Source organism: Lissotriton vulgaris, chromosome 11 (genome assembly GCF_964263255.1).
Source record: "Lissotriton vulgaris chromosome 11, aLisVul1.2, whole genome shotgun sequence".
NCBI classification, from domain to species: Eukaryota; Metazoa; Chordata; class Amphibia; order Caudata; family Salamandridae; genus Lissotriton; species Lissotriton vulgaris.
In genome coordinates, this window is record NC_141699.1 from 151958750 (window position 1) to 151970355 (window position 11606).

An 11606-nucleotide genomic window follows, 5' to 3' on the forward strand; every position below is an offset into this window, starting at 1 on the left:
GAGAGCCTTAATGGCTAGAAATGAAAGTAGTGTATTATGTCACCTATTCTGTAAACAGGTGGCGCATCAGGGGCCCCTGGAAATATGAGATTGTGCAGCCGAATTGATTTCTGCATCATTATACATTTGCCACATTTCTCATATAATCCATCTTCTGCTGCATAATCTGTAGATTTTAACAAATAAAATTGTATCTTGCTTAAACAGTTCAAATGTTACCATAAAGGCAGTGACATGTGTAGCCGTGCTGTGGAAGGCCCTTTGCAAAGGTTGACTGGTCATCTTTCTGTAGCTTACTGCAGTATTTGGGTATCAGACTGGTACTAAGGAGGTGCAACTAATGCCCAACAGTCATAACAAATTTAAAAATGACAAAATAATGAAGTAATATTACCTCAAAATGTGCTGCATAATGTCTCCTAATATCACTTTTCTTGCCGCATAATTTACTGAAACACTGCTGCATAATTTGGGCCTCATCTGCCACATAATTCCAGAGGCCCTGGTCAAATGTAACACAATGGGGGGGTAATTAAGACCGGCTTTCAGCAGATGAAGGAAGTATCAGGCAGTGTACTGTACTGACATTGCGAAAGGAACACCATGTGTAGCGAAACAGTACTGCAGGAACCATTGCCAACTGACAGCTTAGCTGACTCTATTGGTGGGTTTGCTTGAGTCCTTGAGAATAGCCATGCACTCAACCAGGAGGTTAAGCTATGTAACTGCAAAAACAAGCTGTACACGTCTGAGCCCAACACTAGATGGCAGGAGTATGCATAGCATGTGCATCTACAGCCACACATGCCATCAACACAGTTTTACAGACGTGACCATTCCACCCTTGCCCACCCAACTACTAAGAGGCTCACTACACCAAGTAATGTTTTGTTACTGCAGCCAAAAGTCACATTTTTACTTTATTAAAAGTGGCAAGGCAAGTGGAAGTCTTTGGAAGAACTTGGAAATGTATCATCACAGCCTACAAAAAGCAGAGATCTTCTCCACCTCCTTCATTCTATACAGAGTAGTGTAACAACTTAATCATCTATACCAAATCAGTACCGCACAAGAGGCAGGTGGGCTACAGCCAAACTAAAAGCGCAAAAGCTCTTATCGTCTGTTTTACCAAACCTGGAACCATCCCTGGTATTAAAAGACCACACAGTAAAATCTAAACGTCCACATAAACCAGTAAGTTATCGAAGAAAAAAATATTCACTGAGAATTTATACATGGAATATAGATTGTATATGAATTTAGATATCAAGATAATCAAAATCAGGTAAATACTATTTAAGATATGAATTTTTACAGGTTTCAAATGTTCACAATGCAATTTCTGGAGCGGTAATGTTATTCTATGGTGGAAAACATACTGCATTTGGGCACTTGTCAGCGAGTTATTGGGCCCTTCTCATGGACTAAAGGTGAGAATGCGGAAGGGTCTAAGCCAAAAACAACAGGTCACCTGGGGGCAGGGTGCAGCGGTGTGTTTCAGTGTCTGGTGCCCTCTTCACTTCAATGGGGAATGTCTGGTTGAAAGAAGCTTCAAGCTGGGACTAGGGGGACAGTCCAGGTGAACCCACGGGGGGTTCAATCCTTGAGATGCTCAGGCACGTAGGTACACAGTTGGTCCACTTCCCCTCGGGCTGTGGGGCTCAGGTGCAGTGGTGCTTTTTAGACTTCAGGTTTGTGCAGCAGGAGAAACTAGCGGTTGAGGGGGCCTACACAAAGAGGCTGCCGGCGGCAACTGGCAGTCCAGGCAAACCAAAGGGTAGGCTCAGCTTTTCAACTTACTTCCCCAGGCTTCAGGAGTTTAGGACACCACGGGGCAAGTTTCAAGGTCAGGTAGGTACTACACCACCAGCGGCACTGGGGCGGCCGGGTGAGGGCCTAATGTTATCAAATGGAGCACAGGGGTACCTCGATGAGTCAAGGTTTGAAAGTAGGTACCCGTGGTCTTAGGGCAAGGGCCCCAGGCGTTGAGCGGAGCATCGGGGGGGCAGACACAAAGCAGCACCAAAGCTACACCACCAGCGGCACTGGGGCGGCTGGGTGCAGGGTGCAAATCAGAGTCGGTGCCCAATGCTTTCCAAAGAAGGTCGTCCATTTCGGAAAGAGGCTGCAGGCTTGGACCAGGAGGCTGGACAAAGGCGACCCATGGCTGGGCAGGTAAGTTGGATAGCTGGAGGATACCTGAGCTCCGTCAGCTGGGCGCCCTAAAGTCAGGGGTGGAGGATGCAGGGGTGCATTTTGGTGTCAGGTTTTCTCAGCAGGTTTCGTCGGGTGGGGCCTTCGATCAGAAGCTGCAGGCATCGAGGTGGGGTGGGAGCTGCTGGAGAGGTCAGCTACTGATGCAGATGAGTTCCGTACCGCCAGGGAGACTTCACATGATAGGTGAGTCACTCAAACTCGGGCAGTGGGCGTCTGGTGCAGAGTGGTGCAGGGTCGTGGCTCTGCCTGTTGGTTTCTTTGCTGGACAAATCCAGTATCCACTGGAGACAGGAGTCTTTCTCAAAGACAGCACAAGTCCTCAGTTGTTCTTGAGGTTTCTGGTTGTGGGCCAAGCCGGTTTCTTGAAGCAGGGACACTGGAGGAGACAGGCAGGTAGGACTGGGGCCAAGTCAGTCGTTGTCCTCTTCTCCAATGCTGCCCGACTCTTTGGCCCTCATTCTTAAGTCCTCGAATCGAAGGAGCAAGGTTCAGGGGTGCCTCTAAATATTAGATTTATGGGTGTTACAGGGGTGTGCAGGTCGGGACCAATGGGTCCTTTCCCTAGGGTGTCTACACCCCTCCTTATGCTACCCTCCAGGGGGAAGGGGTACTTGCCTCGTCTTGACTGGGGGATTGCCCCATCTTCAAAATGGAAGGGACTGAGATGTGTGCTTCACTTCGCCTCCTCCACCTGAGGGGTGGGGTTGTAAAAGGTTGGCACACCTCCTGTGCTTCCTAGGTTTTCCTGCCGATTCTTCCACCCAAAGTGCGGATAGCAGCAGAGGCTGGGGGTTGCTAAAAAAGGCAGCAAGCCTTTGAAGCGTCTCCTTTGTGGACCCTGTCTCTCCTGGGGGGAGGAGGCATGACTCCTCTGCCCAGGATGTGCTTTGTTTCAGGACCCAGAGAGTGGAGGGCTCTCTACCTAGGGGTTAAGAAACTTGTCTGGTGGTGGCAGATGCCAGGTTGGCAGTCAGGAATCACACGATGGTTGGTCGTTATTCAGGGGGCATCTCTAAGATGCCCCCTGAGTGCAATTTACATTAAACCCAACAATAGCATCAGTGTGGGTTTAATGTGCTGAGAAGTTTGGTACCAAATTTCTCAGTCTTCAGTAAAGCCATCATGGAGCTGAGGAGTTTGTGATAAAAAAACCAACAGCTCATGCACTCAAAATGGCTTCCCTGCACTTACAATATCTGTAAATGGCACATACACTGTAGGGGCATGTTACTTATGCAGCTCTGCCCTCACCTGTGATGTGGTTTACCCTTCCTTTAGGGCTACAAGGTTTGCTAGAAGGGTGACTTACCCATGCCACAGGCAGTGTTGGTGGGCATGGCACACAGGGATGTGTGCCATGTCGACTCTTCAGTTTTGTCTCCACCAAAACACACAGCCCGCAATGGCAGTATATGGGTGTTAAGGTGAGAGGTCTCGGAGGTTGGCATAATACATGCTGAAGGCCCGCTCTGGTCATGAGTCCCTTGGTACCAGGGGTACCTTTTACAAGGCACTTACATGTGGCCCAGAGGTGTGCCAATTAGGGAGACAAAGGTACAGTTTGGGGAAAGAACCCAGGCCCTGCGAACCTGATTGGCAGGGACCCAGGGCACATTCAGTCAAATTGAAATCATGTATCTGGCAAAATGTTAGGAGGTGACTAAGCAAAAGTGTCACCTTCCTACACTTTCGCTCTTGCAGAAAGAGTCAAAGAGGACAGCTGGGCCACTCTCGTGTGAGTCTCTTTGTCCCTGAAAAAGTTAAACTTAGTGTCCGGGCTGAACACAACAAGCCTTGGTTGCTGCGAGGGGTCTGGTACACCGGGTATTGGTGCTGTGCAACTCCAATCAGTCCTGGCATCCCCACACTTGGAGATGGATTGGACCCGTGGGAGCATGGCGACCTCTTACTGGGTGGCTGCTGCACTGGTAGTCCCAATAAGGGGCAGGGCTGTGAATTGGACCTTGCTTCTTTGATGCCTGCAGTTGCAGAGAAGTAGCTCCTCTTCTACAAGGGTGTCATCTGGCAATATGTTAGCCATTTGGGTTTCCTGCAGTTTGAACAGGGGCAGGATGAGTCAGCTTTTCTACAAGGGTTGGGTGCAGCAGGTAGTCAGATGTTGCTCCTGGGTTCTCATGTCAGCAATCTTCTTTGTCCAGCCCCTTCATTGTGTCTGTTGAATCTCAAGTCCTGGCATAAGGGGTGGCACCAAAATACTGTATGTATTTAGGGGTGTTACAGGGAGTGGCAGGTAGTAGCTAATGGGCTACCTACTTTAGGGTGACTACACCCTCTATATGACCAATGAGTGTGGGAAGGGTGCATAGCCTTGACCCAAAGGACTTAATTCCACTAAAAACCAAGGTATGGAATGTTCCCGGTTTTGTTCATTTCAGCTAGCCTACATTAGGAGTGGTACCAGCCTGAAAGTGAATGCATCTCCTGACTAGCTAATTTTACCACCTGCCCCAGTGCCAAATGGGCCCTAGGCAGGGGGTGGCATTTTCCCTGTCCAGGGGGAGCCATGGTCGCATATTGAAGGTGGTGGAGGCCTTAGGAGCCTGCCACCTGGATATGCAGATTACTAGTCATCCTGCTTGGAGGAGGTGATAAACACTTCCTGCTAGAGCAGCCATGGTTTCCAAACTCGGAGAGAGTGGGCTCTCACCTCCAGGTGGGTCAGAGATATGTGTGTGGTGGCAGGCTGGACAGGACCAGTCAGCCAATGCTCTAGAGGTCGATAGGTTTTCTGGGGTACCTCTAAGGTACTCTCTGGGTGCATGTATTAATACATCCATCACTAGAAGTGTGGGTTTATTAATACGAGCTGTTTGATACCAAACACCATGGGTTTCAGTGAAGCATTTATGTAGCTGGGAAAGTGCCCAATATGTACCTTAAGATGGCTCCCCTGTTCACTTGTACTGTCAGTAATTGAACTGGCCAGCACAGGTGCATATCTGCTCATGCAGATATGTACCTGTCACATGAAATATAATGCACTCTGCCTTAGGGTTGTAAGGGTGACTTACAAATACTACAAGCAGGTTTAGGGGACATGGTACACAGGGCATGTACCAGGTCACGTTTTCACTTTTTAGAGCACCTTGTCATGCAGCCTGCAGTGGCAGTCTGTATGAGTTTGGAGCTGGGTCCCTTAGAGTGGCACAAGATATGAACAATAGTTACTTACCTGTAAACAGGTGGTTCTCCAGTATTGGTGTCTTTCATAGATTCACATGCCTGAATCATTCCCCGTCGTCGGAGTGGGAGTCCCACGGTACATAAAAAAGCAATAATATGCCATAATATATATAGCAAATATCAGAAGTACCAAACCAGGAAGTAAAGTAGCACCAGCTACAGTAGAAAAAACCTTCACACTCGTGACTATCCTAGTTATTATGTGTTAGTCCAAACTGCAGCCAATCAGGCGACAGTACCCACCAGAATGTTCTCCCCAGAGGCTCAGGCTCTCAGATTTTCTCGCACAGGAGTGAAACCCCATAATGCCTGAGTGAGTCTCTGGGGGGAGGCGGGCGGGTTGCATGTGAATCTATGAAAGACACCAATACTGGAGAACCACCTGTTTACAGGTAAGTAACTATTGTTCTTCTCCAGTATTAGGGGTGTCTTTCATAGATTCACATGCCTGAATCAGAATAGTAAGCAGTACTCCTAGCATAACGCTCGTAGACGTCAGAGTATCAAATATATATATACAGTATACATGTATAACAATAATCATCAACATCTGAAATAACGTCTAAAGAGCATAGAGGAGGAGGTGGAAACAGAGGCTCACCTTATTTGAAAAGATTGCGCAGCACGGCTCTTCCAACCGAAGCATCTGCGTCGTCTGCTGAATCTAGACAGTAGTGTCTAGTAAAGGTATGCCTGCTAGACCACGTAGCAGCTCTGCAGATCTGTCGAAGAGGCACACCAGCAAAAAGGGCAGTGGAAGAGCTAACCGCCCTTGTAGAATGTGCTCTTGGCAAGGCCTGTAAGGGTCTACCGGCCTGCTGATGACAAAGTCCAATTGTAGAGGAGACCCATCTAGCAATGGTCTGTTTTGAAACTGCACAGCCCTGGCGCTGCCGCCCATAAGCCACGAACACCTGGTCTGTCTTGCGGATGTCAGAGGTTCTTGATCGGTAAAACTTGAGGCATCTCCTAATATCCAACTAATGCAGTGCTCGTTCAGCCGGAGACTGTGGGGTTGGAAAGAATGTCTTGAGGACAACCGGCTCATTCAGATGAAAATCCAAAGGCACTTTTGGCATGTACGTTGGATTAGTACGTAGTACTACCGAGTCAGTGGTAAATTGGATGAAAGGCGATCTAGATGTGAATGCCTGAATATCGCTAACTCTTCTAGCAGATGTTCAAGCCAGTAACAATGACACTTTCCATGTTAAAAATTTCAGGTCCACCTTATGGATCGGCTCGAAAGGGTGACACATGAGCTGAGTTAGTACAACATTCAGATGCCATATAGGAGGAGGTTTCCGCTCAGGCGGAAACATACGAAACAATCCTTTGAAAAATTGCTGTATAATCCACACGGAAAACAAAGAATTTGATCCATCCTGACGAAATCTGGAAATGGCAGCCAGGAAGACCTTAAGAGTAGAATGCGCCAAACCCAATCTGGCCAAGTGCAAAAAGAAGGGTAGAATTTGCTCTGGCTTGGCATGAATGGGATGAAGACCATTAGACTGGCACCATGCACAGAAACGCTTCCACTTAAGTTTGTAGGTCTTGATCGTAGATGGAGCTCTGGCCTTCGCCAGTACCTCCTGGCAATCCTGTGCAAATTCCATGTGCAAATTCCATATGCTGAGGAGCCAAGCCGACAATTTCAGCGAGTTCGGGTCCGGATGGTACACCCTGCCCTTGTGGGTAGAGAGAAGATTCGGAATGCGAGGAAGTTGGATAGGGTTGCATTCCGAGAGAAGGAGCAGCTCGGTGAACCAGTATTGCCGGGGCCATCGTGGAGCAATCAGTATCAACCGGCATGGTTGCTTCATCTTCTTGATGACTTTCGGGATCAGTGGTATCGGTGGAAAAGCGTAAGCGAATATTTGATACCAACTCATCGAAAGGGCATCCCTGCACTAGTCCTTGTGGGGAACCCAGCTTGCAAAGTATGGGCATTTCCGGTTCTGATGCGTCGTAAACAAGTCCAGATCCGGATGCCCCCATGTCTGAAAGATGCGGTCTAGAGATGGTTGATGTAGTTCCCACTCGTGAGTGCAACCTGTGGATCTGCTGAGAGAGTCCGCTAACACATTCGCGATTCCCGGGACATGGACAGCTGACAGATGGATATTGTGAGTCAGGGCCCAACTCCAAATCTCTTGTGCCTGGTGCGACAGCCGGGCTGATCTTGTGCCTCCCTGCTTGTTTAGGTAATGCATGCAGGTCGTGTTGTCTGTCCGAACCAAGACTGTGGCACCTTCTAGGGTCGCCTGAAAGGACTTCAGGGCTAGAAAGATGGCATGCAATTCTAGCCTGTTTATGTTCCATTTCATTTGGATTTTGTCCCATTTCCCGCTGACCGTCATGCCTTGGAGGTGTGCACCCCAGCCTGTCATTGAAGCGTCTGTCGTCACTATGAACCTGGGCACTTCCGTGAGGAAAGAGCATCCCACTTGTATGTTGCAACCTTGACTCCACCATTGGATCGCTTCTCGCATTTGTGGTGTTATTTGTATGATGTCCTCGAAGGATCCTGACACCTGTATCCACTGGCGACTGAGCTCCTCTTGCAAGGGCCTCATCGGAAGACGATAGCTGGGGGTGAGAAGAATACAGGAAGAAATCATCCCTATGAAGGACTTGAACATGCATACTGAAACGCACCTTTTTAACAACAGTGCAGCAGCCAGCCGCTGTATCTTTTCCTGTCTCTCCTTTGAGATAAATACTTGGGAGAGCTTGGTGTCCAGTGTCGCTCCCAAGAAAGTCTTTCTCCTTGCTGGCGTTGGGTGCGATTTCTCGAAATTCACTGAGAAACCCAGGCTTTGCATCAGTGACAGAGTTTTTTTCATGTTGAAAGAACTGGCCTTGATAAGGCAATCGTCTAGATATGGATATATCTGTATTGACTGCAACCGAAGGTGGGCTGCCACCGGGGCCAGTATCTTTGTGAACACTCTGGGGGCTGAGCGCAGTCCAAAAAAAAGAACTTTGAACTGGAAGTCCCTGCCAGCCACTCTGAACGGTAGAAACTTCCGGTGCCTGGGAAAAATTGGAACATGGAAGTATGCATCCTGAAGGTCGAGTGTTGCCATATACTCTCCCGCCGAAAGAAAATGGAGGATTTCTTGAAGTGTCAGCATCCTGAATGACAGTTTTTTGAGGAATTTGTTGAGGGCACGCAGGTCGAGATGGGTCGCCCTTCCCCCGACTTCTTGCGAATAAGGAAAAATCTTGAGTAGAAGCCTTTTACTTTCTGATGATGAGGTACCCTTTCTATTGCTCCTTTTCGAATCATAGTGTTGATCTGGGCAAACAGCTCCTTATTGCTTACTGGGGAATGACCTGGAACTCTCAGCATGGGCTGAGGTGGAGCAAGAAACTCACTCCAGGATGATAGGCCTACCCAGAAAGGTTAGTGGGGCAGTAATAGCTACAGCCCCAGTCCAAGCACCATTCCTCCGTGAAAAGGTTGGAAGAGCAGTGGTAGCCACTACCCAGGCTCAGACAGACTTTCCTGAACAGGATAGGAGGGCTGTGACAGTCACAGCCCAAACACAGACTGAGTGCCCTCCTGAAAAGGTTGGCAAGGTTGAAATGGTCTCAGCCTCTACTCAGACCGATAGTGGGGTTGTGAAGCCTGAAACAATGGATCACTCCACCCAAACTGAGAGCATTGAGGAGGAAGAAAAGTCTTCCCCTTCCCAGACACTAGGTGAGAGCCAGCCTCCTCAGGGAACTGACTCTACCCCTGGTGAAGGAACTGCCCCAGAGGTAGTCAGGCCTAGCCTGGCAGAGCCCCTGATGGCAGTGGACCCTTCCCAGGTGGGACCCAGTCTGGAGCAGGTAGCCTGCACCTCTCTACCCTGCCTCAGTCAGCCCAGGGCTGTAGAGGTCAGGGGGGCCAGTGGTGGACCCCAAAGGGCCCCCTGTCCAAAACTCCCCAATCAGCAGATTAGGATCACTGAAGCTAGTAGTCCTAGCCAAGTGAAAATAAAACACACTCCTGAGGGATCCCCCTTAAACTTAGTTAGGGAACTCCCACAGCTGGACACTGCTGGGCACAGCCAAACCTGGGGCCTAAAAACCCCAAACCTGACCTGTCCCTCCAGTAAGCCAAACAGAGGGACTCAGCCTCCAGCTTTAGGTAGCCAGAGGTTGACCCTGAGAGCTCATAGCAACTCAGTACTGGAAAGAAAGGCACATATGGTGGATAGTGATTGGAGGAAGCTGAGCCCAACAGTAGTGGAGTCTCACTTCAGTACTCCTTTCCCACACCAGCCTTTTACTTTGCCAAAGCACACCACAGGTAGTGATTCCCTATGGTGGAGACCCTCAGATGCCCTTAGGGTGAGGGGTTGCTTAGTGGACCATGGTACAGGGGGTAACCATGTACCACCTCATATGGCCACTCAGGCAATATAGGCTTACCTGGTCAAGGATAGCCTGATCTCCTTTCGTTTGGGGGGGGGGGGGGGGGGGGGGGGGGGGTTGTGTAGGAAGGTGGATACCCGACTATGGTTGCCCCAACTTTTTGCCTGGTGTTTTGCTGGTTTTCCGACTTAGTTGACCTGGGGCCCTGCCAATCAGGACCCCAGGCCTACTGTTCTCTCTCTAAAATGGATTCCATGTACCCTAGGTACATTTCAATTGGTACTGGGCCACCTTATCAGACCCTGTAACTCAGGGCATAGGTGTACCCAGGGCCTACCAGGGGCAGAAGCATGTATTATGCCACCCGTGGATGGCCATCTAAATCTGACACAACTGGCTGCACGACAGCTGGGGCAGGGTGGTGTACTCACCCTTTGCTTTAGATATAGTCTACCTATATCTAACCCTCAAAATGGACACACAGATTCCTATCAGTCACTCCTATGGCAGGCCTTGACAATCCTGAAGGCAGAGTGCTTGGAATCGTGTGAAATGGTGCTCTGGCATGAGCTGAGCCCGTTTGCAGCTTGCGGAACCAAGTCCTAATAGCTGTTCCATGATAACGCATACCATATACTCTTAAGTGCATTATAATCCTCGCGGTTAAATGCTATCTTTGGCATTGCTTTATCAAAACATGTCGAGTAAGGTGTCATACGAATTGGAATACTAACCCCTCGCCAATTCTGGCGACAGGGTTAGCATTCCACCCTTCTAGAGGGACACGACATGTATGTAACTGTGAACCCCGGTTAAAGTTAACTGAAGCCTCAGCTCCACAAAATGGATGCTGCCACCACAGACACGAGTCTGACCTCCTGCTGCTGGGAGTCTTTCCAGCGAGGAGAGCTTGGAAAAAGGGTTTCCTGTCAGGGGCGGTGCTAGCACCATCCCAGACAGGGTTTTGTGTATCCTGGGTAGGCAGGGCTTTACAGGAAGGTGAATGCTGAGTGGCACCCCGGTGCTCACTACGCATCTGCCGGCTAGAACCAGTTCCAGGGGCACACCAGCCCCTGGCCTGGGGAAAGTCCGGCATGGGAGAGGTGTGTAACCACCCCCCTTCCTGGTCCCACCCCTAGGGCAGGACCTAGTCGCGTACCCACCCCTTTCTTTAGGATAAAGGCAGGAGCGGGGACCCTTCCAAATTAGATCATCTTTGAATCCTGAAACTACTTTCTACGAAAGGAAATCAAGACTTCTTCTCAAGATTTCTCCCTTGTGACTTAGGAGTAGTCACCCTGCATCCGCAGGCACCATCTAAGAACTCTGCGGTTTGCTGCACGTCCTTCCTCAAGAATCCGACTGCCCAGCTCGACGAGAACCGGCTTCCCTGGCACCTCTGACGTCTACCCACATCGTCAGCTCAGCTGAGATCCGTGGGTGCGACGAGACCTCGAGGGACCGGCCATCATCAGAACCTGCACGATTTCTAAACCAGCACGACCACCGAGGGATCCTCTGGTGAGTGCTCTGGGGTCCGAGAAGCCCCGACCCTGAGCGGCTCCAGCACCGAAGTGCAGCCTCCCAGCATCTCCACGATCTGCGTGGGGCCCTTCTGCTTTTGCTGTGCTGCTCACCACGTTGTCTGGCTACTAGCCCGCTGGCTTGTGGCCTTCTCGACGACGCCCGACAACAACGCTGCTGGTCTGGTTGCTCCAGACTGGCCTTTGCTCCCTTCTGAGAGAGGAGCACCCCGGACCCTCCTGGTCCACTCAAGACGCCATTTTAGGTCCACCACGTGGCCCTGAATTTGC

General features: G+C 49.9%; 1 protein-coding gene across 4 annotated transcripts in view; it reads right to left on the reverse strand.

The window, feature by feature from the left end:
• SETD1B (SET domain containing 1B, histone lysine methyltransferase) overlaps positions 1-11606 on the reverse strand; it is a 402280-nt gene that overhangs the window by 127416 nt on the left and 263258 nt on the right. The gene's annotated exons all lie outside the window — the stretch shown is intronic.